This window comes from Bufo bufo, chromosome 2 (assembly GCF_905171765.1).
Source record: "Bufo bufo chromosome 2, aBufBuf1.1, whole genome shotgun sequence".
Lineage (NCBI taxonomy): Eukaryota > Metazoa > Chordata > Amphibia > Anura > Bufonidae > Bufo > Bufo bufo.
In genome coordinates, this window is record NC_053390.1 from 417,021,422 (window position 1) to 417,049,345 (window position 27,924).

Below are 27,924 nucleotides of genomic sequence, written 5' to 3' on the forward strand. Positions count from 1 at the left end.
GGCCCTCAACTCGGAGCACTCCCAGAACATATGTAACAAGGAAGCATCCGTCCCTTCACATCTAGGGCATTTTAAGCACCGCAGCCATATCATTAGTTACTATGTAGCCGCAAGAATTTCTGATCTTATGTTGAGTGGCCATAAGTCTCCTCATAGTCCTCGCCTTAGGGTATGTTCACAAAGCTGTTTATGTTGCCAAAATTTTTAGCGTGGACACTGTACCAAAATTCCGGCATCAGCCGTGTGGAGTCCATTGTCAATGGGAGGCACCACTGTGAAGTTCACACAGATGGCGGTTAAAAGTCGCCAAGGCACCAAGAAGGCTCCTTCTTGACACAGTGTCCGGACGGATGTTGCTTGAAGCCGTGGTGCGTGTCCACTTGTGCTTTAGAATCAACCAGCGACAGGGTCCACAGCGGCTTTTGCCTTGTGAACATACATTAAGTGTTACAATACATTCTCATGGAAGGAGTTTTCTACTTTTGAGTTCTCTGATCAGCAAGGAAGGCGTCACTGATGCTCTTGTTGCACCCAAGCTCCACTCATTTCTGTGGCCAGATCCTCCCTGGCTGCTTTCATTGACAGGGCCAGGCAATGGCAACGCTCTGGTAGAGCAGATTGGACAGCAAATACAAGTCAGATGTTTCAGAAGTGCATTTGCTGTGTGAATCTAACCTGAGGGTCACTGGCTAAGCCATCTCCCATAGACTTCACTGTTTGCAAACGTCTCCTGCATACGCCTGTGATAAGGGGCTGGTGTTGTCTTGTGGTCCTGTATACTGTGGTGATGGACACTTCTAAGAGCTTTAAAGGATCTAGTTCAATTTTAAATTAATACATAGCAAGGATTAGCCATTCATAAGGATTAAAAATCTAGAAGTGTGCTATAGCTTTAGTTAAAAAGGACCTGCAGTCTCTCTAGACTGTTACAATGAAGATTCATGGGCACCGCTGTCCTGTACGCATGGGCACCGGCTGCTGTGTCTGAATTATGGCCAGTGTTCCTTTTAACACCTCTGTTTCAGTACAGCAAAGGTTAATCTTTGCTAGTTCTGTGTGTGTGCAGCTGTATGACTAATGGGCCCTCCTATAAATGCTGATCCGAGGGTCCACCACTTGCCAGATCTTCAGGTGCCTATTTTGCTACTTTAACCAGTGAAGGTCTGCTATTTTCATTGTCTGCCCATGTGCTGAATTTCTTCCTGTTAACTGACTCTGTAACTCTGCTGCCTGCCCTGACCTTAGCCTGTCTACAGTAATGATGGTTTGTTGCCTGCCCTGAGCTCGGATGAGTTTCGTACACAGAGTTGCATGACCTCTGTCTGTTTACCGACTAGGCCTGACCCCTTGAAGCTTCGCACTGGGTTCTCTGACCCTGCGGGTCAGCTGCCAAGTATACCGTTCAAATAGGTAGTAGCCCAGTAGGTCCCCTACAGCAAAGGGGTAAAAGAGCGTAAACCAGGGGATTGCCATGATAACAACCACAGGACTAACACAACGTCAAACTGGTTAGTTGGTACAGTGGGTTCACACCGACTGCTTGTAACACTGACATGTCTTTTTGCAGCTACTTGCATTCCCATGAAATAATTCTGCAGCATCTATTCTTATGGCTCTATGTTGTGCCATTCTTTCATTATTCCTTTTAGAAGTTATGAATGAATCGCTAGCAATCTGCAACGAAGGTCCAGCTGGGTGTTACAACGTTGGTTGTGTGTCCTTTAAGTCTTACACTATCCAATCAGTGCTGCTAGTATCAGACTATCCATCGACGCACCGCCAACTGATAACACCCATCTTAGCCTTTACTGCAAACGGTTAGCAATGTATTCAGAACTTCTAGCAGGAATAATAAAGGAATGGCGCAAAAAAGAGTCATAAGAATAGATGCTCCAGAATCATTATTATATGGGGGTATAAGTAGATATAAGAAATGCCAGGAAAAGTTACAGGTCCTTGCTAGGTACTGACTAACATAGTAATTACCAGGGTCGAACAAGACAGGAGCAATGATACAGCAGGACTCAGGACAGCCTGCAGCAACGCAGCTTACCTCAATGTTTCAATACAAGTGCTGGGTATGCTACGCCAACAATTCTGGTATCCTCCGGAAGGGAGTGAAAGGGTTGGGCAAAGTTGACAATCTTTGTAATTTTTTTTTCTCATTCAAATGACTGCATTTTTTTTTTTTTTTTTATCTCAGCAGTATGACTAATACGAGTAGCTCATAAGCCTAGCAGATGTGCTATACCCAAGCCAGAGAACTTTTACTACATACAGTAATTTCTATCATTACTGTACTTTTATAGTTTTGTCTGTACATCTAGGCACAAAGGTCTCCAGTAATATTACACACACAGAATAAAATTGCTCAGATAATGTCTGCAGGTAAACATGTTGTAGGGGGCACATAATGACATAACAATATAGATCAACCTGTTTCTATATGTGCCGTATGAGTTTTGACATATCTGTTGGTGTTGTCCTTTGAGCCAGGGATCATGAGACTCTTAGCACAAGGATGTCCCCATCACATGGCATAAATGTACCTAAAAAAACAACAATGCTACAAAAAAAAAGGTGGAATTGGGCTCTCAGCAGGTTTCAAATGGCCATAATATGTCTGCATCAATACCGACAAGTGTGTTCAGGATTTATACATGGATTCCACTTCTATAGCCTCATCAAATCCTCAAGCATTCTGCATCCAGTGCAACTGAATTGGTATTACATACCCCACATACATGCTCTGGAAAAACTCAGCTAATTTTTGTCTGTGTCATGAGGAAAAATAAATACAAAAAATCAGTTATGAGAAAGAGCATGTTCATTTTTTCTTCTTCTTTTTGTGGATTCTGCACTGAAAAGCTGTGAATTAGGCCTCATCCACACGAGTTGTTTTTTTGTCCGCAAATTGTGCGTCCGCTAAAAAAAACGGATGCGGCATCCGTTTTTTTTGGAGGATCCGTTTTTTCCCCCCACAGATCCCTTGTAATAAATGCCTAACCTTGTCTGCAAATGTGAAAAAAGTAGGACATGCACTATTTTTTTTGCTAAAAGGAAACGCGGACAACGGACCCGGAACACAAACTTGAAATGAATGGGTCCCCATCCTATCCGCAAAAAAAATGGAACGGAGGCATAGAAAAACATGCATGAGGCCTTAGCCCCACTGATAGACAATGAGCTAAAGGTCCTTTTAGATGGGACGATTCAGCAGGCGATTGTCGGGAAGGCAATCACCTGCTCGTCAGTGGAGAAGAGCATTTACATGCAGCGATCCCCTCCACAGTATGGGGAGGAGCGATCACTAATGCCATCGCTGGTCCCCATACAGAATCACTGTTTAATGGCAGTGGAGTGCTGTTTACACAGCATGATTTGCTGCCGGCAAACAATAAATTATGTGCCTACACAAATGATCGAATTACCCGCCGAATGAGCGTTTCGCTTAGTTATCGGTTAATTGGCGACACCTTTAAACCGGCAGATATCTGGCAAATTCTTGTCCTGTGTAAAAGGGCCCTTTATCCTCGTGCAGATCTGCAGACACATTTGCTGCATATGTGTGCCAGAGATCATAGTGTCAGCCTTGGATTTCTGCCATGGATCTTCTTGCCAGAACATGTTGGATTTGCCATTGGCAAGGGGCTTGAGCTACACGTCAGCAGGCAGCAGAATAGGATGCAATATTAGCATATAGCAGCATCACCTCTAGTTGCATCCCATACCTGAAGCACTGATTCATACCCATCTGTAAGTGGGGTCTGTAACAATTGGCAAGTAATGCCAGACCGCTTCTAGGCCAATCGTCATTACATATCGCTAGGCTAGGGCATGCAATAACTGATAGAAGGGCAAAATATTGCTGCCATACAACAATAGGGTTATCTCATCTGCCCGTTGTACAGGGGCACAAGAATATATCTATTTTCAGTATATCTTCTGTAAATGCCAAAAATGACAAACCTGTAAAAGAAAGGAAACTGCTATAGTGGTTTCCTTCGTAAATGTAACAAGCACTTAAAGGGAACCTGTCACTGGGATTTTGTGTATAGAGCTGAGGACATGGGTTGCTAGATGGCTGCTAGCACATCTGCAATACCCAGTCCCCATAGCTCTGTGTGCTTTTATTGTGTAAAAAAAACCGATTTGATACATATGCAAATTAACCTGCGATGAGTCCTGTCCTGGACTCCTCTCACGGACTGGACTCCTCTCACTTTAATTTGCATATGTATCAAATCGGTTTTTTTTACACAATAAAAGCACACAGAGCTATGGGGACTAAGTATTGCGGATGTGCTAGCGGCCATCTAGCAACTCATGTCCTCAGCTCTATTCACAAAGTCCCGGTGACCGGTTCCCTTTAAAGGGGTTATCCCATGATTAATGTAAAAAATGAAAATCAGACATCATATATAGGGATGAGCGAATCGACTTAGGATGAAACATCCGAAGTCGATTCGCATAAAACTTCGTTCCAATACTGTACAGAGCAGGAGCTCCATACAGTATTAGAATGTATTGGCTCCGATGAGCCGAAGTTATTGCTTTGCGAAGTCTCGCGAGACTTCAGGCAATACCTTTATAAATTAATTTGTACTGGGAAAAAAAAACAATTTTCCGAACTCGGGTTCGGTTTTAAGGTACCAAATGGTTTTCTGCTGTAGCTCTTTCCTTGTAAATGTCACAGCTTCTAACAGAATATATGGCTAGTGACAGTTGAAGATTAATGGGGCATTCACATGACTAGCTTTTTTTTGTGGTCCGCAAATTGTGTATCCACACAGAAACCAGTCGTGTGCGTTTTGCATTTAGTGGATCAGCTGCAGAACGGACATACGGATGCGGACAGCACACAGTCCCATTGTAAATGAATGGGTCCGCATTCGATTTGCAAAAAATGCAGATCAGATACAGACCGTAAATATGATCATGTGAATGTCCCCTTAAACTAAGTAAGTGTGACCCCCAAAGGGAGGTGGACAAGAAATAAGGAAAAGAACAAACAGCAGGTGGCGCTATGCAGATACATTCTATTGAATAGCTCAGTGACTATACAGAATTCTTGATTACATGCAATTACCAAAGTATTCAGATCCAGGTGCTGGTTAGAAAATTTAGAATATTATTTGCGGTACAACCCCTTTAAGTGAAAGGCGTTGCCCCATTACAAACACATATCCCAATCCATAGTCGCCGTTCTAACAGAGTTGAATGGCAATGAGCTTGCATTATTGGAGCTCCAATGAGAGAACATAGGGGGTCCCATTCTTGTGGTCCACACCACAGATCAGACACATCCCCTTACCCTGTGAATAAAGAAAAAGTGCTTGGAATAGGACAACCTCTGTAATTGAAGGGTAGCTGTTAGGCCCTGTTACATGATATGGTTCTTGCAAAAGAAACAGAAGCTTCTGATGCTTTCAGATAAGTTATACCTTGCACTCCACACTTCGGGATCATTCAGACGGCTGTGTTTTGCAGTCCGCAGAATGCACAGGGCCAGCGCTATACAGAAATGCCTATTCTTGTCTTCAAGATTAGGACATGCTCTATATTATTTGTGGGGCCGTGGAACGGAACTACGGATGTGGACGACACATGGTTGGCTGTCCGCATCTTTTGCAGCCCTATTGAAACTAATGGGTCCGCACCCGTTCCTCACAATTGTGGATGGAGACCCGTACATATGGCCGTCTGAATGAGCCCTTATAGAGGGAAATAAGCTAAGCTCTGTGATATTTAGGTTTATATGATTTGGAGGATTTGAACAGAAATTCCACACTGATTTGTCTGCAGATATCCACACCATTGCAAAGGGTGAAATAAATAAAAAAATAATAAAATAAAAAAATCGCACAATCAACATCCTGCAGACTTCAAAATCAGTACGGGAGGTCAATTTACTGCATCACGCTACAATTTTTCCACATGAAAATTCAAATATAATCTGTAACTTGAGCAGGTAACCTTAGAGTCAGTATGTAGGACACAAATGATAAAATACTGTGTTTTTCTACATTTGTACAGGCAACTACAGTGGTCCCTCAAGTTACAATATTAACTGGTTCTGTAACAACCATTGTATGTTAAAACTAGGGATGAGCGAATCGACTTCGGATGAAACTTCCAAAGTCGATTTGCATAAAACTTTGTAACAGTCAGAAATAGATGCTGAAAGCTGTAGATCACTTTCTATGATGAGAATCAGAGCTTCTTCAGGAACCTGTAGAGCACACAGGGCACCAGTATGATAAAATGGAGCCGTCCTCACCGGAGGAGCAGCTTATTCGGGTACAGACAGAAGGCAGTACAGGACACGTAGTACTGCACTGTACTATAGAGAGGAACTGCTAGACAACCAGTCTAGATGTTTTACCAGTGTAATGGCCATGTTGACTAGTTGGATCCGAGTATGTATATCGAGTCTGGGTTCAACTTATGATGGCCCAGGAAAAAACATTTTAGTAGAAATTATTGCATCCTAAGGCTGTTGGATCTTGAGGGATCACTGGCATCAATGACTAAAGCAACATGTAGATCATAGAAAACTGACTGTAAAAAAGCAAAGTATATACTCTAGTATAAAAAGTCTAATAGACTGAGGTCCCATCTCTAAGCACCCCAGATTTCAATGGAAGTGCAAGCCCCGTTTTGTAGTACAAATCAGACAGGTGAGCGGTAAGTGGGGGAGAACTCGTGGCGCTCTCTCCAATATACTGTATGACAGTTACATAAACTGCTTACTGTGCTCGATTCCTACTGAGAATAAACACTTCCATAAAACACCACTGTATCTATCTAACCTGGTGCTCCTAATACAGCCTAATGCTATTGACTGGAGCAGATGGGCAGAATGACTAGCTTCTTCTGTCCACCAGCTCCATTGGAGAAGTTGTGCTGACATCAAGCATTAGGCATCAGCCTAGTACTGAGGAGGCAGTTTTGACTACTGCTCCCCTCATAGTCTGAAGTTATAGATGTGTCCACCTTTATCTTAGCTCTAATTTGATTAAAGACTTCAACTGCTCATGAAATAAATGAAGGGCTGCAATTCTCAACACAATCACTGGGTGGCAGCACATGGACACAAGCTGGTCATCTCATGACACACCTATCAGGGCATGTCAAGCCAAGAGAAAAGGATGCATCAGTATGGCAATATGACAACTACCGTCTTTCCCCGAAAATAAGACATCCCCCGAAAATAAGACCTACTTCCAGTTTTGCCTCTCGCTGTAATATAAGGCATCCCCCCGAAAATAAGACCTCCCCGATAATAAGGCCTCCCCGATAATAAGGCCCCGCCAGAATATAAGGCCCCTGACGCTACCATAGGGCGTCTGAATCCTCTGGACTGTAGCGGCGGCTGCCGCCGCGCAGCTCACTGATTGTCCGCAGCGCATCCAGAGCTGTTCAGGCAGTGCGAGGTCTCTTTAAAGAGGACCTTTCACCGATTCTTACCTTATGAACTAACTATACAGATATGTAGAGCGGCGCCCGGGGATCTCACTGCACTTACTATTATCCCCGGGCGCCGCTCCGTTCTCCTGCTATGCCCTCCGGTATCTCCGCTCACTAAGTTATAGTAGGCGGAGATACCAGTCCCTAAGTTATGGTAGGCGGAGTCTGCCCTAGCGCTGGCCAATCGCAGCGCAGAGCTCACAGCCTGGGAGGTTATTTTCTCCCAGGCTGTGAGCTCTGCAATGCGATTGGCCAGCGCTAGGGCAGACTCCGCCTACCATAACTTAGGGAACGGAGATACCGGAGGGCATAGCAGGAGAACGGAGCGGCGCCCAGGGATAATAGTAAGTGCAGTGAGATCCCCGGGCGCCGCTCCACATGTATGTATACTTAGTTCATAGGGTAAGAATCGGTGAAAGGTCCTCTTTAAATCAGAGAGCCTGCGCTGCCGCCAGGAGAAGTTGCCGCCTGCTGCTCGCTCTGCCCTGACGGAATCTGGCTGACTCGCGATTAGACAGTGAGTCGCGCGGGGCAGGAGCTGGGCACATTGTGTGGAATCTGGCTGGCACGGACACACAGGGGTGACTGAGGTGGTAGGGGGGAAATGTTTGATAAGGTAGTGGGGGATGTCTGGTGAAGGTGGGAGGGGGGAGAGAGACTAAATAATCCACTGTCCACTGGCACAGGGTAGTGGGATCACTTAAAATGACACAGGGGGATCAGAGGTGGGAATCAAAATGACAGACACAGGATGATCAGAAGGGGGTACTACCGTAAAATGGTAATCCCCCTCCCCTCTGATTCTCTTGTGCCATTTTGATTCCCCCCTCTGATCCCCATGTGTCATGGAAAATAAGACATCCCCTGAAAATAAGACCTAGCGCATTTTTGGGAGCAAAAATTAATATAAGACACTGTCTTATTTTCGGGGAAACAGGGTATGTGGCTGCACCTATAACTTTCAGACACTACTGTGAGAGATAGATATAGATAGAGAGAGAGAGAGAGAAATAAAACCTATCATATATATATATATATATATATATATATATATATATATATATGTACTGTATTACTCTTTTCTGTCCACAAGATGGCAGCAAACCAGATGTGTGAGCCTCATGGGCATTTATTTGTCTTAAGGTCACTGGGGGAGGGGGGAGTTAGGTTGCCATTTTTAAATGTGCCAATGAAACTCAGGGATAAAATTGACAAAATACTCCATTTTGTCAAAGAGCCAATAGTCTTTTCTTGCGGAACACCCCTTTTGTGATGTGATGTCATGTCTGCTATTTAAAGGGATTCTGTCACCTCCTTTTACGATTTTAAGCTGGCACCATCGCTATGTTGACTAAAGTAGCTTATTTCCAGGACTCTTCTTTTTACTTTATTTCATTTAGTAGTTTTGATGTAAAAGCGATTTTTACGTTATGCTAATTAGGGTCCAAGGTGCCCAGAGGGGCATTTTTCTCACTCTCCGGTGCCCAGTGACGCCCCCCTGCAGTGCCCAAGACAGCCTCCTGATAATCAAAACACCTCCCACAGCCCGGCAAACGGTTCCGCCCCCTCCGCACGTCATAATCTACCTTATAGATATGCCCCGTCCTCCTTCCTGTCTGCGGCCAGAAAACTCGCGCAGGCGCAGTACCGCCTGCGGCCTGGGCGATCATCAACGTCCTGAGGGCAACATCGCTCAGGTCACATCACTGGGCTCGGCGCATGCCCAGTGAGACTTTTGAGGCTGTTGCCCTCAGGAGGTTGATGATCACGCAGGCGCAGGCCGCAGGCGGTACTGCGCCTGCGCGAGTTTTCTGGAAGCAGAATGCTCTGTCCGCTGAGTAAGCGTACTGAAGCTCAGGTACCGTTCACTTCAACCTGACATTGATGACCTATTCTGAGGATAGGCCATCAGTATCTAGACATCCCCTTTAAAGTGACTAGCTATTCTAAGAAAACTTTAAGGAGGATCCTGTGTGTATATTAGACAAACACGGAAGCATTTCACAATTCTGTGCTATTTAACTATCCAAGAAAAAAAACACAGTTCTGTATCTCTGAAAGTCCCACAGAGTTAAACTGAGTAGCACTGCACATGATTGACTGTGGCTCTATTCTCGTCAACACCAGGGCCCTCAGCGGTGAGACCCTAGACCAGGGATGCTCAACCTGCGGCCCTCCAGCTGTTGTAAAACTACAACTCCCACCATGCCCTTCTGTAGGCTGATAGCTGTAGGCTGTTCGGGCATGCTAGGAGTTGTAGATTTGCAACAGCTGGAGGGCCGCAGGTTGAGCATGCCTGCCCTAGACAATCAGACACTTTTCCTCTATCCTGTGGATTGTGGAATAAGAATTTTTCATAGGAAAGCCTGTGTATGCTTGTGTCCTAGGAATCTGATTATTAATTTATTTTTTTTCCAGAAAAAAACAGCTAAAAAAGAAAACTGCAAAACATTGCAAGCAAGATAATAAATAGACAATGAAACAGTATAAACAATGAACACACACATACCAAAAGATGACTACACAGAGAAACAGATGTCTGCTATTTTTATTTCATCACTCACTTCCCTTCCTGTACTTGGCCCTGCTTACCACTGTCCTCTTCTTGAGTGACCTGCTTTCTTTTCAAGTACCTCAACATGGTAGCAGAACTCATTTCTCCTCCCTAAAAAAAGAGAGCCAAAACTCATCATGTGTGCTAGGCCAGCCACTTTCAGCTAGGGACCGCCCTGATTTAGGTTTTATTTATTTTTAAGTAAAGCAGTTGTCCAATGAAGACAACCACTGCCCATATGCCCATATACATAGGTGAGGTGGTCTGAGCGAACGACTTCTATTGTGGTGGACTTGAGCTGTCCATGTATTACAAGGACATCATTCATCTGAATGGCCATACTACATATCCCCTGCAGCAGCCTCTTGGCTGACCATAGCTTTCTCCAGGAACAGACCAAACGCAATCATCTGATCACCAAATACAGATGCCTCATTCTGCGAGGGATTCCCTTTGATGAGCCAATTCCTTAAATGTTATATTAATTTATTATTTAATCAGGGCGGACCATAGGTGGACCACTGTGGTCTACAGATGTTTCAAACATAAATGTTTCAGGCTCAGTGCTAGTCACGATGCAAACATAACAGACACCTACATTAAAGGGGTTTGGTCACTTCAGCAAATGGCATTTATCATGTCGAGAAAGGTATTATAAGCCACTTACTAATGTATTGTTATTATCCATATTGCTTACTTTACTGTCTTCATTCACTTTTCCATATACACTGCTCGTTTCCAGGGGTTATGGCCAACAATGCAGAACAGATACGAGGTGGACCGGATGGGAGCTGCTGTGCATGCATGCCTATTGGCCATTTAGATTTTCTGCCGTTATGCCTTTTGCCGTATGGAATAAACATTTTTAGATTTTATTTGTACGAGTGTTTCAGACGCGGCAATGCTCATGATGTTTAATTTATTTTATTATTTAATTTTTTATTCTAAGGAATTCTATCCATTACAGAATACAGGATTCAGTATATTCCAATGCAGTGCTGGCACTAGTAGGCCAGCATTGCAATATACTAGTAATCAGCCTGGAAGTCTAAGGCTGGGTTCACACTTGAGCGTATTTTAAATGCGCGTTTAACGCGCGTTTTTGTCGCGCGTTTTTATGCGCGTTTTTTGCAATAGTAAACGCGCGTTTGACGCGCGTTTGTGTGATTGACTGCAGTGTCCTATGGCCACAAACGCGCGTCAAAACGCCCCAAAGAAGCTCAAGAACTTGTTTGAGCGTAGGGCGTTTTTCAGCGCGTTCAAACGCGCTGTAAAATGCTCAAGTGAGAACCAGGGCCATAGGGAAGCATTGGTTTTCATGTGTTGAGCGTTTTACAGCGCGTTTGAACGCGCTGTAAAACGCTCAAGTGTGAACCCAGCCTTATAGAGGCTCAGGCATATTACTACCATGGAACGCCTTTCCTGATCTCAGTCAGGGGAAGGCGTCCCCAGCTGGGCAGTGCAGGGCTTCTGGATTTAGCCCTCTCAGATGCTGTGGTCACAATTTACCACTGAATCTGTGGGGTTAAATGCCTGCATCCGGAATTATCGCCAATCGCAGACATTAGCCTCTTTAAAGACCAGACTTCTGCCGTACATGTACAGTGAAGGTCTGGAAAGGGTTAAAGTCCCATAAAACCCCTTTAATAGGACCCGTGTATGATACTTACAGTGTGCAATTGCATCTCTCAATGCCAGCATCAGTTTGTGCTGAAAATTATGTGATACAACCCCTCCAAGGTAGTAATCTGAAATTCCAAGAGCTGTAGCTAGGCTTTCTTTCACCCGGAGCAAAGGTTCAGTTTATTACCCTATACCTGTATCTGAATACCCCAGCCAAAGACAGGAGGCTGACGACGCTCCCCTCAAACTCTGTACCAGGTGTACACGCCCTGGTTGCCCCCAGAGCCACTCCCCTGAATATTCCAATTGCTTTGTCCTATTCCCAGAGTGCTCTATTATGTTTATCCACAGCACAGATCAGGCTTAAAGGGAATCTGCCAGCAAATATATCTCAATAAAAGCAGCTTACCTGAGAGATGTGCGCTTGTCAGCTGAATTTAATGGTGTTGGTCCCATCTCGCAGCATTGTTGAGAAATTATTATTTTTTTTAATAATCTGCAAATGAGCCTCTTGGTACAACAACGGCGATGTAGTTACACCTCGTTGCACCTAGAGGTTCGGCTCACTCTCTTGCACGCCAGACAGTGAAGATGTAATCACACCTGGTCCTGAAGTCTCGTGCCTGCGTGTTGGCTTCAGTATATCGGCTGGAGTGCTTCTGTACTGTACTGCGCCTGCTCGAAACACTGAAGCCAATGTGCAGTTGCGAGACTTCGGGGCCAGCTAGGATTATGCCTTCACCGACCGGCCCTGTGAGAGTAAGCAGAGTCTCTGTGTGCAACAGCACCACCCTTGTTGCACCAAGGTGCTCATTTGCATATTATTAAAAATCAAACATCTCAGCAATGTATAAACTCAAAAAAATGGGACCAACACCATTACATTTGGTGACAGATTACGTTTACATAAAACTGTCTATGGCTTGCTGTAACATAACTTACTGTCCTATATTACAAAGTAACCAGGAACACTAAATATACATATGTACATAACAACCACAAGTGTTATTGCCCTGGGCAACCACGGGCCTACATGGAGTACTAGACCCAGGTGTAAAATCACATATATTATGCACTCACCGTGCAGATTAATAAGACAGTGCCAGCTTTTTCCGGTTTAAGCCAAAAGGGAAAGTCAATACGACACACACTAAAGGCTAGTATACATGGCAGAGATGCGAGTAGAGGGGGCACACTTTTTGACATCTCCTATTGCCACGCACACCATATTTTTGTAAAAACAAAATTTGGATGTAGAACCGTTCAAAAGCCTGGTCAGTGACAACCGCTAAAAACTAAAGAATTTGTAAAATAAAAAATTGCTTTAGCCATGTTTTCCCCAGCGGCCTTTAGGTTTCCGTCTAGTGAGAAGATATATGCAGGTGCTGCACTCACTATTGGATCCATAGGCCTCATGAGTGAATTTTTCTTCAGTGCGCTATCAGTACTTGTTGTGGATAGCAAACTGACCCATTCATGTCTATGGAGCCTTGCACATGTCTGTGTTTTTGTGAATCTGTGTCACCGTTTTGCAAACTATATGGGAGGCCAAATTCCTGCCCGTTTTTGCAGATGAGAATAGCCAAAGATATGGACATGTCTGTGTGCATGAGTAATAAGGAGAAGAGTGATTCCTCCTCTATACCTTCACCATGCTCAGTATGAATCCAGGACATGCAGGATATTGTATACCCCCCATGCACATAACCTATTTTAATGTGACTTGGTAGGTTCACATCTGTGACCGGTAAATCCGGTAGTCTGTTCCTGCAAAGGAGAGGACTACCGGAGTTACCGTATCCAACACATCCCCATTCACTATAATGGGATCCAGTGGGGAAAAATACTGCTGCATGCACACACAATGCTGGCATTTATGCCACAAACCCATCGGATTCCATTATAGCAAATGGGGATCCGGTGGTGCCCGACTATGCCCGATATGGTAACTCCAGTTGGCTGCAACTCTGCTGGAACAGACTACTGGATTTACCTGTAGCAGATGTGAACCTACCCATACAGCCTGCTCACATCTGTGTCGTAGACTCCATTCAGGGGCTGTCGCAGATTCAAAAACAATGGAAAGAAAAGTCCTGCATGTAGGACATTCTCTGCTAAAAAAACAGAACAGAAACAGAACAGACCCCATTATAGTCAACTGGATTGGTTTGGCCCCATTCTGGTCAGTTATGTGATGAAACCTGCACGTCCGTTATTTTTGTTGTTCTGTGGCTATAATGGAGTAGAACGATGAAAATCAATAGCCAAGTGTGAATAAGGCCTTAGGAGTGTATAGAAACCGAGGAGAACAGATGCAGATATGAAATAAAATACAGTATATTGAGCACGAGCCCATAGTAGGAACCCGTAGAGTTAATAAGGTCTCACGCACACATCCGATTTGCATTTTCTGCAAATCACATGGACTCTTTCATTTCTGTGGGGCCACAATAAACAATGACAGCACACGGATGTCATCTGTGTGCGGTCCACAATCCTGCCGATTTGCCACAAATGATAGAACATGTCCTATTTTTGTACGGAGTATCCGCAGACCACAAAACAGATACGCCGGTATGCATGAGGCCTAAAAAGCAGAAAACTGGATAAAGAGTGGCATCATCTGAAGAGGGGAGCAAAATATCTACATACCCCTTAAAAATATCTGTAAACATTTACCTCCGATTTTCTTAAAAGGCAGGGTCATGTACGGAACCCCAGGGAGTGTCTAGAAGGAAATTCAGCTAAAAAGGAAAAAGAGATGAAACGACAGAATAAAATATACTGTCATTTTTGTCTTTCCTAAGTGTAAAGGGATAAGACAGGAAAAAAAAAACAATATATCCTAGAACTTGGGGAAGCCGAGAGGAAGAGAATTCGGGTGAGCAAACTGATTTACCAACATCAAAGCCGTTCGCAAATATGGAGTTATTACTGGACATGGACAAATTGGTTCGTCTAACCAAATACAACCATAATTTCAATAAAAATAAAAAATATAAAAATCATAAAAAGTAGGAAAATCTAAACCAATTTCAAATGATACTAAATATAATAAAAAGAGAAAAAAATAGGCATACATTTATTCAATGACGGAAACGCGGCTGATCTCACATAATGGGCTATTAGAGGAATCGTGACGTTATGTATACAACTAGGCAAATATATGGTTTCCTTTTTGCATGCAAATAGTTAACTATGAAGTGCCCTTCTGGCCATTAATCTTCCTCTTATTGCATTGGTACACATGTAAAAAATTTTAAAAAAAGGAATCTAATCCATCAAGTATAATATACACATACTAATATTCTTCCCACCGCTAAAAAAAAATGCCGTTAACCCCTTTCATGACATTTCACTTCAGAGGCCTAAGGACTTGTACACAATGTATTCTACAATAGCTCACTCGACGCGTTTCTTTTTCCTTGTTACTACAATTACCAGTACACAAGGCAACAAATGACTTGCAAAGCAGCAAGTAGGGCAATCATGTCGCACTTACCAAACAGGAAGCGTATACATTTAATTCATTGGGGAGGCAGCGTAATAACTTTCGCCGTACAATACACAATAATAAGCGGCGGTATAAATAAAAGTAGATTGAAGTAAAACAGAGTCCTACATATTCAGATGCATCTACTGAAAAGTGTAGGAAAGAAGAAGGCAGGGCTGCCCCGTGCCTGCTCGTCAAGCAGTTGGGTGCATCTCTGCCATGAAACTCTCTGTGCAATACTACCTTTTACAAGTTGGGTGTCCCTGGCAAGACTTCAGACGAGGTGACAACACGGTCCAGCCGTGGCGGAGGGTGACGGAGACAACAAGCTGCCATGTAGGCCTCTAGCATGAGAAGCAGATTTCAGAAAGAGAGAGGGAGAAGAGAGAGACAGAGCCGGAGGGAAGCAGGACAGAAAAGAGGAAGCAGTGGGAGCTGCACGCAGTAGATAAGCAAATTACCCTCACACAAAAGAGGGCTGTCATTTCAGGCAAAGAGCACAGATGAATGAGGGCAGAGCGCTGGGAGGGAGGGGTCTCCAACACCCAGCTCTTCTCAACAGGTGATCTCCTATACAAGCACGCCTGCTGCTAGGAGGCTCTTATTCGCTCACTAAATGTGATCTCCATCCAGCGTTCTATCTCAGAAAGTGTACATAAGCAGTATTGACCAATCGGAATAGGAGGCTGTAGGCTGCTTTCACACAATCAGTGTTTGGTCAGCGTTTGATCTGCGATTTCCATCAGTGACCACGAGCCAAAAGCAGGAGTGGAAAAAGCTAAAAGCAGAAGTGGAAAGATTTGCACATGTGCGTTTTTGACCCGCTTATGGTTTTGGCTCAGAATTACTGATGGAAATCACTGATCGAACACTGACTGTGTGAAAGTGGTCTCAAAAGGGAACCTGTCAGAAATGTTATGCTGACCTCACTGAGGGCAGCATAAAATAGTGACAGAAATGCTGATTTCAGCGGTGTGTCACTCATGAGCTAAAAGTCAGTGGTTGCTGAGAACCAGCATCATAATCATTGCAGCCCAGGCCTTGAGAAGAGTCAAATCTACCTGAGAAGAGTCCTGGTTATTCCTAATCTCCTGCTCTCCCCGCCGACCTGATGACTGGCAGTTCTCTCCTAGAGAGAAAACTAGGTAGAAGACTGTCAGTCATCAGCAGGTGGGCAGGGAGAGCAGGAATTCATGAGTAACCAGGACTCTTCTCAGGTGGCCAGGACTCTTTTCCATGCCCAGTCCGCCATAATTGTGATGTTGGTTCTCGGCAACCACTAACTTATAACTTAGAAACGACCGACTGCTGAAATCAACTCACCAGTCACTACTTTATACTGCCGTTAGTATGGGTTGGAAACAAAGTGTTTTAACTGTTTGTTATGGCTCACAGCCATTTTATTATTAGGGTCAAGATAGGTTTAAGCCATTTTTGGTGTTGATATATTTGTATATAGACACCTTTACCCAGGTTAGGTCCCCTTTTTGGAAAACGAGAGCCATCAATATGGGCTGCATAAAGTTGATAACAGGTTCCCTTTAAAGGGAATCTGTCGCCCCTATTAACTGAAAGCAGCATGGTATAGTGACAGATGTGCTGATTTCAGCAGTCTGTCACTTTTGATCTGGCAGTCAGTACTTTCATAGTACTGGCATGCTGAACCTCACAGACAGAGGTAGATGAGTCTGGTGAGACTTGTGGCACCGCCCTCGCCCACCTCCTGACCATGACTAGCAGGTTTCTTTCCTAGGCATGATTAGAAATAAAGCTGCCAGCCATGGCCTGTAAGTGGGGTAGGGTGACCACGTGTCCCGGATCGCCCGAGACAGTCCCGCATTTGGAGAGTCTGTCCCAGGTCCCGGTCACCCTCATTCTGGGACAATGCAGTGTCCCGGAATGACCTGAGCCGCCGACCGCTGCGGTTGTGACAGTCAGGGCCAGCGCTTCCATAGAGGCAAGGGGCCGGAGATGAGCGCTTCCAGTGTGGAAGCGCTCATCTCCAGTCATCTGTATCGCCGTCCTCAGGACAGCGATACAGATGGCTGTGCAGCAGGGCAGGGGAGGGCGAGGTGTGTCCCTTCCCCTTCCTCTGATAGGCTGCAGGCACTAGGCCGGCAGCCTATCAGAGGCCGGTGCAGGCGGCGCAATGACGTCATCGCGCCGCCTGAGCTCTGAGCCGTACAGCGCGGGACACAGGCCGGAAGAGGCCTGCATCACATCGCTGCCAGGTAGGTAAGTACTTGTGGCTACTGGCACATGATATAGGGGGGGCTCTAGCTACTGGCACATGATATGGGGGGGCTGTGGCTACTGCCACATGATTGTGGGGGGGCTCTGGCTACTGGCACATTATTGGGGGACATCTATGGGGGCACTTATTACTGGCACATTAGGGGCACTTCTTACTGGAACATTATTGGTGGGCACTATAGGGGCATCTGCTGAGGCCACAAAGAACGGTTATTTTATATGGGGGCTCTGTATAGAGGCATTTTATACTGGGACCCATTATGGTGGGTACTATGGGGAAGGTGGGAGAGGAGTACTATGGGGTCATCTACAGGGGCACCGAGAAGGGGTATTTTAAACTTACAAATTATGGGGGACACTGAGGGCATCTACTGGGGCACTATATATGGGGCATTTTATACTGGTACATTATGGGGGGCACTAGGAGGGAGGGGGGAGAGGAGCACTATGGGGGCATTATATAGGGGTATTTTATACTGGCACGTTATGGGAACACTATGGGGACATTAGCTCAACTGGGGGCATTACAAGGGGGTATTTTTTGCACTGTCACATTATAAGGAGAATTATTTCTACTGGGGGGAGGGGGCATTATGGTGGGCTTTATTACTCCCCCATGGTATGACCCCCTAGTAGCAGCACCAGCCTCTCCCTGCTCTGCTATTCCTCTGCCCCTTCTCCAAATCCTTATTATGAAATCTTTCTCATTAGGATAAAACACATCAGCTCCGCCGAGCCCCCACCCAAAATGTGGAAGTGGTGTCCGAGATCCCCAAGGGTCAAGCCAAGTAATTGGAAGTTTTCATATGAAATATGTTTATGTTATACACATATAGCATACACCGTGCCCCACAATATACAGTTTCTTCAGTAAAAACCGGCCCAGTCTCAAGTATAAGTTTGACGAAATGCACTTGTGAAAGTAAGTGTCCCTGAATGGCAGTTGTGAAATGTGGTCACCCTAAAGTGGGGGGCGGGGCCACAAGTCTTCATCAGACTCATCTACTTTGCAGAGCTAGTGCGTTCTGTGAGGTTCAGAATGTCAGTAGTATAAAAGTACTGACTGCCAGCTCAAAAGTGACAGACCACTGAAATTAGGCGAGGGTAGCTTAGTAGAGGTGACAGGTTCCGTTTAAAGGGGCATTTCCATTTAAATAACATGGGACGACAGCCTCGGTGCTCAGACCCTGTACTACAAAAGTTAGTCAGTGCAGTCTGCTGCTTTCAAAAATCAACACATTCTTCGCTCACCTCATGATCAAATCACTGTAAAACTTTTCATGTCCATGGCTATAAGAATAGGTTGCATGTGCATGCAATGATCTGTGTCAGATCAATGTGAACACTTATTACCAGATGCAGTACGCCCCCTTTAAAGAGGACCTGTCGCCTCTACAGATATGCCTATTTTAATAGCTATTATGTTGTGCCATTCCTTTATTATTTCTACTAGAAGCTATGAATGAGTTGCTAGCAGTCTGCAGTAAGGGTACAGGGAGGTGGTAATCAGTTGGGGGTGTGTACCTGCACAGACTCAATCTATCCAATCAGTGCTGCCATTTTCAGACTGTGCAGGGACACACAACTGGTTACCACCCTCTGTACCCTTACTGCAGACTGCTAGTAATCCATTCATAACTTCTAGTAGAAATAATAAAGGAATGACATAACACAGAGCCATAAGAATAGATGCTCCAGAATAAAAACAGGCATGTAAGGAGCGTTGACAGGTCCTCTTTAAATAACTTTTGAATGTGACAGGAAAAAAAAAAAAAAAACAACACCTCACGGAAAGGCCTATAAACACACCCCCTCATATTTAGACAGACTTGCCAAGAATTTTGGCATCAGGTGGCCATGTTAATTATTTCTTTGTTGTTTTTCTTATCCTAAAATTTGTTCCGTCCACGTAAATAAAAGGGGTCAAGTCACTGATTCAGCTGGATTTGCCAATTGGAACATATACCTTGTCGTCTATAATAAAAAACTAGCAGACACATGTAAAGAGAATACGGGAGGATGGGTAAATAAGAAGCCTGATCCTGCTGCCTGGCTGTGGAAAGAGCAGCTGCTGGCTGTGCCTGCCTATTCTCCTCCCCCTGCTGTCCAGCTAGCGTGCGGCCTTTTGTTTAAAGGATCAATTATTGAAGAGAACCTCTTCATCTTGTAATAAGATACCTGGCGTTCTAACAAAAGCCTATTCCACCTTGTCATTAGACAGCCCAAATGCAACAGGCTTCACAAGGGGAACACTGAAGCAAACACAAAGTGACAAATTAACAATTTGGCAGGTAGGAGACAAAAAATTTAAATGTGTTATCCCATACCATTTAAAAAAAATAAAAAAAAGTTCTATACAAAACTACTGACTTGTGTTTCCAGCTTTACTCCTTAATGATTATTAGTGCAGTAAAAAAAAAAGAAGATAAATCTACATATAGATATATGGCACAAAAAACTATACATAATGTACATCCACATGCCATGCATTGATCTATTGCTGCCAAGCATAACTTATAAAAATGAACACAAGCTTCGTTGACCAAGATGAGTAAGCCCACCGTCACTGTGGCTTATTTCAACTGGGTTCTATACCAATGTGGCAGAACACTGTCCCCACAACATAGCACCTGCTGTGGAACACAACCCGTGTGGTAGAGGACCACAGCAACAACAGCCCCCATGCAGTACCGCTTGTGAACAGATATCATAAGTGCGTCTTTCCATGTGATCTCAGAAACCAGACAGACATGTGGTGTTGTGGCTAATTACAGTCGGGACCCACTTGAGAAAAAACGACTATGATGTGGTGAGAGGGCCATATAAAGAGCTGCTAATGAGATACACACATATATATATATATATATATATATATATATATATATATATATATATATATATATATATATATAGTGTGACACAGTGAGGGGTTGTGTCTGGCAAGTCAGGTATTTTCCTACGAGCATGGGCGGCTGGGCTGGTTTCCAGCCAGGTGAGGTCAAATACCGGACTGGAGTTTAAGTGCCGATCCAGGTTTTGGCAGCACCTGGCTGTCCTTAAATAGGCAGCTGGGCTCAGCAGAGATGTCTTTCTGTTTTTGGGATCTGAGGCTTTGTGCCGTGCTGGAGGGCTGAGAGCCGCATGCTGGGGAAACAGGCCCCCTAAAGCCTGCTGTGGACTACTGAAGGCAGAACTGCCAGGAAGGTGACTTATGGTATATGAACTTTCCATTGTGTGTGAATTAACACCAAGACTGCAAAGTTACGTGCCGTTTTGTGCAATTGCCTCAAGTGTGAATAAACACGTTTTGAGTTAAGAACTTGTATTTTGCCTCTGTACTGCGCCCACTTACCCCATCTACCAGAGCGAAACCCCACAAAAATATATATATATATATATATATATATATATATATATATATACACACACACACACACACACATACACACACATCACACATTATAGGTAAAACAATAAAGTGCAGCACCTTGAGGAAGATAAATTGTTGTATTGCATCACAAACTTGCATATACAGATCTTTGAACATTTTCATTGCTGCTCATTACCATACATGTTATGAATTAATTTACATAGAAATGAAAAGCCCAATCCAAGATTACGTTCCCCTTGGTCAGATAAATTACTTTGTCACCATAGATGCAATCATTACTACTCTGGCTGCCTCTTATCGGTTGCTACAACCATATCTATGGAAGTTTTAACAGTATGCCCTGACAGCCTAGCTTTAGTTCTACAAACAGCTGAGGAGCCACAAGCTGGAGACCACTGCTGTGAATGCAAATGTAAGGTGCTCTATATCCAGTCCAACTATGGAGCTGAACGTTGGTCATGCTTTAGATCACAGCTCAGCATTAGGAAATTAGCCATGGAGTCTTCTGAAATAAAAGCGTAAGGCTGGTTTCACACGGGCGTTGCGGGAAAAGGTGCGGGTGCGTTGCGGGAACATGCGCGATTTTTCAGCGCGAGTGCAAAACATTGTAATGCGTTTTACACGCGCGTGAGAAAAAAACTGCATGTTTGGTACCCAAACCCGAACTTCTTCACAGAAGTTCAGGTTTGGGATCGGGGTTGTATAGATTGTATTATTTTCCCTTATAACATGGTTATAAGGGAAAATAATAGCATTCTTAATACAGAATGCATAGTAAAATAGCGCTGGAGGGGTTAAAAAAATTATAAAAAATAATTTAACTCACCTTAATCCACTTGCTCGCGCAGCCCGGCTTCTCTTCTGTCTTCTTCTTTGCTGTGTACAGGAAAAGGACCCGTGGTGACGACACTCCGGTCATCACATGGTCCATCACATGATCTTTTACCATGGTGATGGATCATGTGATGACCGGAGTGACGTCACCACAGGTCCTTTTCCTGTACACAGCAAAGAAGAAGACAGAAGAGAAGCCGGGCTGCGCGAGCAAGTGGATTAAGGGGAGTTAAATTATTTGCAATTTTTTTTTAACCCCTCCAGCGCTATTGTACTATGCATTCTGTATTAAGAATGCTATTATTTTCCCTTATAACCATGTTATAAGGGAAAATAATAATGATCGGGTCTCCATCCCAATCGTCTCCTAGCAACCGTGCGTGAAAAATCGCACCGCATCCGCACGTGCTTGCGGATGCTTGCGATTTTCACGCAGCCCCATTCACTTCCTATATAAACGCACAAAGAGGAGCATGCTGTGATTTTCACGCAATGCACAAGTGATGCGTGAAAATCACCGCTCATGTGCACAGCCCCATAGAAATGAACGGGTCCAGATTCAGTGCGGGTGCAATGCGTTCACATCACGCATTTCACCCGCGCGGAACACACGCCCGTGTGAAAGGGGCCTAAATATGTGATCTCTCTCTCACAGTGGTGCTCAATCACTGGCTCCCAAGCCACAGGAGGCTCGCGACCCCCGAATGTGTGGCTTACCATTGGAGTTGTCAGGTCTGGCCATATGCACTGGTTACAATACAACATCTGTTCTGACAATATTGCAAACATATACTTACCCCTAAACAGTGCAAATACGCTCACTGACAAAAAAAAAAAAACAAGCTAACGCACCCAGATAGAAATGTCAGATTTCAGCAAAACTGTGTGTGCAGTTATGTTTGATATGTAAATGTTTCAATGTGTGGTCTGATTAGAAACTGGGTCCGATAGCAAAAGGGCGTAAAAGTGCTTCCCCACAGCTCTATAAAAAGTCTCTCAGGGGCTACTTTTGGGTAGTATACCTGTGTGAGAGATTGTTTTTTTAAATATCTTTATTTAAGACACAACATCGTACATAAATTTGTACAACCGTCATCAGAAACGCATACAAAAATATCCTGCTCATAAAATAACATTCCACGACAAAGTCTAAATTTTGCGTTTATTTAGCAATCCAGCGAGAACCTTTAGCGGGTCATTTACCTTTACAGAATGGTGATGTGTTAGTTTTCAGTGATGTAGTCTGCCTAATGCTCCTTTTAGTTGTTCAGTCAGATACCATTGGGTCAATGAGAAAGGGCCTTGCTACTGATTCGATGTCCAAACTAGAAAGGAGTTGCACTATAAAACAGCGCAATAAAAAAAAACAAAAAAACTTGCCTACACTTCCCTCCTTCCGTCTCTCTGCTCCCCCAAATAGAGGTCTCAGAGGCTGGAGCAGCGTGCAGAGACTGGGGCTGGGCCTACTCGCTGCAGTATTGTGCACTTACTGTAGTCTTGCAATGCGATTTTTGACTGTGCAATTTTTACAAGCATCACCAAGCTGCAACAAACGTATGCAACATTATCTTGTGGTACAAATACTGCAAAGTGTGAACCCAGACGAGTGGTCACTGCTGGGTACTAGTAACCATGGGATCCCGTTTTCCCTAAAGGTGGAGATTTCAGAGGTGGCAGTCTCAGACCGTTATGTCCTACAGTATAGAAAAATAATATTGGCTAGAACACTCCTTTAAAAAGGACCCTGTATTTCCCATAATGTAGCAATTTTTAAACATTTATTGTTATGACCCTCTTTTTTGTCAATAGAGGTTAATGTACAGTATGAATGCTCAGTTGGGAGGTGTCCCTGTACTGTCTGAAATGGTCCAATCAGGGAAAGGATCGGACCATCGGAGGCCTCAATACACGGCCGACCTTCATCCAATGCGCACGGCCAGCTTCACATTCATGTCCAGCAGGTTATGTACATTCTTACTGTGGGAGTGAATCAGCACTGAAGAATATAATCTGCATTTAGTACCACTTTTATCATCTCTATCACAGTAGGACTGCTCCAGGAAACGCTTTACTGTGACAATATTTTTTTCCCTGAAGCTAGGGAGGGTCCATACATATTTCTTACAGATTCTAAGATCTAGCCATATAACTGGCTTCTTCAGGAATGTGAATGAGCAAGGTGCAGCCCTATCTTTCTTGTCTGCAAAATGATCACGTTGTGCCGCTTCTGCACGTATGGTATACCTGCGCTTCATCTCAGACACACGCATTTATTCATATTCACTTTAAGGGTCCATTCACACGTCCGTTGTTTCTTTCCTGATCTGTTCCGTTTTTTTGCGGAACAGATCTGGACCCATTCATTTTCAATGGGTCCTGAAAAAAAATCTGACATTGAGCTGTCCGTTTTTTTCCAGGACCCATTGAAAATGAATGTGTACAGAACTGGTCCAGATCTGTTCCGCAAAAAACGGAACAGATCAGGAAAGAAACAACGGACGTGTGAATGGACCCTTAAAGAGGACCTGTCATCTCTCCTGACATCTATTCAGAGGCGTAGCTAGAACTGACTGGGCCCCACAGCAAATTTTTGTACAGGGCCCCCCACACACACTTATTCACTAACCCCCTCCTCCTGTGCAAACCCCTCTCATATGGCTATTTTGTGACTTTTTATTTACTGTATTTATTTATTTGCCTCTCATTTTTAGCACAACTTTATTGTTTTTTTTAACATTTACAGTTGCTGACGGAGTTTATATTTAACTCAACCCCTTTAAAACCCGCGCTGCAATTGTAATAGACCCGTCTGATTTACCTCTACATATCCACAAGTATAGCCTCTGTACCTTTCATACTGCAGCCATGGACGCAGTCATACACGCACTCTCCACGTACATGGACGCACTCATACACGCACTCTCCACGTACATGGACGCAGTCATACACGCACTCTCCACATACATGGACGCAGTCATACACGCACTCTCCACATACATGGACGCAGTCATACACGCACTCTCCACATACATGGACGCAGTCATACACGCACTCTCCACGTACATGGACGCAGTCATACACGCACTCTCCACGTTCATGGACGCAGTCATACACGCACTCTCCACATACATGGACGCAGTCATACACGCACTCTCCACATTCATGGACGCAGTCAGTCATACACGCACTCTCCACGTACATGGACGCAGTCATACACGCACTCTCCACGTACATGGACGCAGTCATACACGCACTCTCCACGTACATGGACGCAGTCATACACGCACTCTCCACGTACATGGACGCAGTCATACACGCACTCTCCACATTCATGGACGCAGTCATACACGCACTCTCCACATTCATGGACGCAGTCATACACGCACTCTCCACATTCATGGACGCAGTCATACACGCACTCTCCACATTCATGGACGCAGTCATACACGCACTCTCCACATACATGGACGCAGTCAGTCATACACGCACTCTCCACGTACATGGACGCAGTCATACACGCACTCTCCACATTCATGGACGCAGTCATACACGCACTCTCCACATTCATGGACGCAGTCATACACGCACTCTCCACGTACATGGACGCAGTCATACACGCACTCTCCACGTACATGGACGCAGTCATACACGCACTCTCCACGTACATGGACGCAGTCATACACGCACTCTCCACATACATGGACGCAGTCATACACGCACTCTCCACATACATGGACGCAGTCATACACGCACTCTCCACATACATGGACGCAGTCATACACGCACTCTCCACGTACATGGACGCAGTCATACACGCACTCTCCACGTACATGGACGCAGTCATACACGCACTCTCCACATTCATGGACGCAGTCATACACGCACTCTCCACATACATGGACGCAGTCATACACGCACTCTCCACGTACATGGACGCAGTCATACACGCACTCTCCACGTACATGGACGCAGTCATACACGCACTCTCCACGTACATGGACGCAGTCATACACGCACTCTCCACATTCATGGACGCAGTCATACACGCACTCTCCACATTCATGGACGCAGTCATACACGCACTCTCCACATACATGGACGCAGTCATACACGCACTCTCCACGTACATGGACGCAGTCATACACGCACTCTCCACGTACATGGACGCAGTCATACACGCACTCTCCACATTCATGGACGCAGTCATACACGCACTCTCCACATACATGGACGCAGTCATACACGCACTCTCCACATACATGGACGCAGTCAGTCATACACGCACTCTCCACGTACATGGACGCAGTCATACACGCACTCTCCACGTACATGGACGCAGTCATACACGCACTCTCCACGTACATGGACGCAGTCATACACGCACTCTCCACATACATGGACGCAGTCATACACGCACTCTCCACATACATGGACGCAGTCATACACGCACTCTCCACGTACATGGACGCAGTCATACACGCACTCTCCACGTACATGGACGCAGTCATACACGCACTCTCCACGTACATGGACGCAGTCATACACGCACTCTCCACATTCATGGACGCAGTCATACACGCACTCTCCACATACATGGACGCAGTCATACACGCACTCTCCACGTACATGGACGCAGTCATACACGCACTCTCCACGTACATGGACGCAGTCATACACGCACTCTCCACGTACATGGACGCAGTCATACACGCACTCTCCACATTCATGGACGCAGTCATACACGCACTCTACACATACATGGACGCAGTCATACACGCACTCTCCACGTACATGGACGCAGTCATACACGCACTCTCCACGTACATGGACGCACTCTCCACATACATGGACGCACTCTCCACATACATGGACGCAGTCATACACGCACTCTCCACATACATGGACGCAGTCATACACGCACTCTCCACATACATGGACGCAGTCATACACGCACTCTCCACATACATGGACGCAGTCATACACGCACTCTCCACATACATGGACGCAGTCATACACGCACTCTCCACGTACATGGACGCAGTCATACACGCACTCTCCACGTACATGTCAGTGACAGAGGTGCAAGTGCAAGACTCTGGACCTGGTGCAGGAGAAGTCAGCTGCTCTGACAGGACCTGGGGTGACGAAGTACAGTGACTGCTCCCGGGCCCCTTCTGAGCTCGGGCCCCGAAGCAGCTGCTTCCCCTGCTTCCCTGATAGCTACGCCACTGCATCTATTCTTATTTCTCTATGTTGTGCCATTCCTTTATTATTTCTACTAGAAGTTATGAATGAATTGCTATTAGCCTTCAGTAAGGGTACAGAGGGGTGGTAACCAGTTGGGGTGGTGTACCTGCACAGTCTGAAAATGGCAGCACTGATTGGATAGAGTCAGTCTGTGCAGGTACACACCCCCAACTGGTTACCACCCCTCTGTATCCTTACTGCAGACTGCTAGCAACTCATTCATAACTTCTAGTAGAAATAATAAAGGAATGGCACAACATAGAGCCATAAGAATAGATGCTTCAGAATTATTACATGGGGAATGCATTTCATTTCCTCCCAGTGTGCGCTGCTGGACTGATTGGCGGCCAGGTGGGGTCAAACACTGGACTGGATTTCAGGTGTTGGTCGGGGTTTTTGGCAACACCTAGCTGTCTTTAAAAGACAGCTGGGATCAGCAGAGGAGATCTCTGTGTTGGGATCTGAGGCTTGTGCCGAGTTGGAGGACTGAGACCCTTGTGAGGGGAAACAGGCCGACTAAAGCCTCCTGTGAACCAACACCAATACTGCAAGGTGACTTTTTGCTTGAAAGTGATTTTTTGTTTAGTGAATTTGCTAATGTGTGAATAAACACTGAACTTTTTGATTTAAGAACTGGTTTGCGCCTCTATACTGCATCCGCTTATCCTGTCTATCAGAGCGAATCCCCACGATACATAATATAAAACAATACAGATACAATAAGCATGAGCTCATTAACAGACTGGTACAGAGGAAGAGAGGACCCTGCAATCCATAGCTTGAACGTACTAATACACATGCACATATAAGACAAAAAAGACATACAGCTGGATATAGCAGGTAGCCAGTCTGATGGTTACATATTTTCCATCTCTTTTTGGTAATAGGAGTCATTTTTTACTTTTTTATTGTGCTGGTCATAGATCATACCATAAAAAACTCCCGGTGGGCTGTGGCCTAGTGTGGTATCAAAGCCCTCCTCATGGCCACAAGCCAGGTGCATGAATGATCTGACAGTCTCAGTGTTATGCACCTGACCAGTGACCACAGGTACTTCCC

General features: G+C 44.9%; 1 protein-coding gene across 7 annotated transcripts in view; it reads right to left on the minus strand.

Annotated features, from left to right (window-relative positions):
* Positions 1–27,924, minus strand: part of PTBP3 (polypyrimidine tract binding protein 3) — a 184,501-nt gene that overhangs the window by 47,917 nt on the left and 108,660 nt on the right. The window contains exon 1 of one of the 7 annotated variants that reach the window (XM_040417312.1): positions 15,384–15,582. The exons of 5 other annotated variants lie outside the window; for them this stretch is intronic. The gene's annotated coding sequence lies outside the window, so the exon portion shown is untranslated. Of the gene's footprint in view, positions 1–15,383; positions 15,591–27,924 lie in introns of those variants that run through there. One more of the 7 variants, XM_040417315.1, reaches the window with a different exon arrangement.